This window comes from Frankliniella occidentalis, unplaced genomic scaffold (genome assembly GCF_000697945.3).
Source record: "Frankliniella occidentalis isolate FOCC.00 unplaced genomic scaffold, Focc_3.1 Scaffold178, whole genome shotgun sequence".
Classification (NCBI taxonomy): Eukaryota; Metazoa; Arthropoda; class Insecta; order Thysanoptera; family Thripidae; genus Frankliniella; species Frankliniella occidentalis.
This window is the reverse complement of record NW_026267304.1, coordinates 429460-430080: the sequence shown is the minus strand read 5'-3', so window position 1 is coordinate 430080 and position 621 is coordinate 429460. Positions and strand designations below refer to the sequence as shown.

At 42.4% G+C, this 621-nt stretch overlaps 1 protein-coding gene across 1 annotated transcript in view; it reads right to left on the bottom strand.

The window, feature by feature from the left end:
* The window catches only part of LOC113216308 (uncharacterized), a 9485-nt gene that overhangs the window by 4304 nt on the left and 4560 nt on the right, over positions 1 to 621 (bottom strand). The gene's annotated exons all lie outside the window — the stretch shown is intronic.

Here is a 621-nt window from a genome sequence, read left to right as displayed (position 1 = left end):
TGGAATACGTAGTACAAACTAAATTTTTTTATAAACTGAATTTTTTTTTTGACAAGGTAAACACTCTAAAAGCTTATGAACATTTTTATTCATAGCTTACTACTGAGTTCTGTGTACGTGCTCTGCTTACGCATTTTTAAATACGCCGGTTTTAACAAATTTGTTCATGCTGGCGTATTAAAAAATGCATAAGCAGAGCACGTACACAGAACTCAGTGAGCTATGAATAAAAATGTTTATAAGCTTTTAGTGTGTACGCTCTCGTGGCATTCCCCGGTAGCAGAGCTTCCTAAAATGTGCATTTTATGTCCAATCTGAAACGCGCCTAAAACGCGTGTAGGCGCCTAATATGCGCGTACATGGGCCCAAAATTCGCGTTTCAGATGGGACATTTAATGCGGTTCGAATGCAGTTTGCTTCATTTTGCTACCTGGGTTGTTTTCAAAAATGGGTGTTTAACGTTGACCAGACCAAAATTTGAACTACTTTGAACACCTTGGCCACTCTCAGTCAGAGCTCCAGGCTCCATCATTGTCTTCACCGCGGCCTCGGCGAATTAGCCTTTTGTTGCAGCCTACCTGCCGGACCATGCAACGCGCCGAATTGGGTACCGACTTGGGG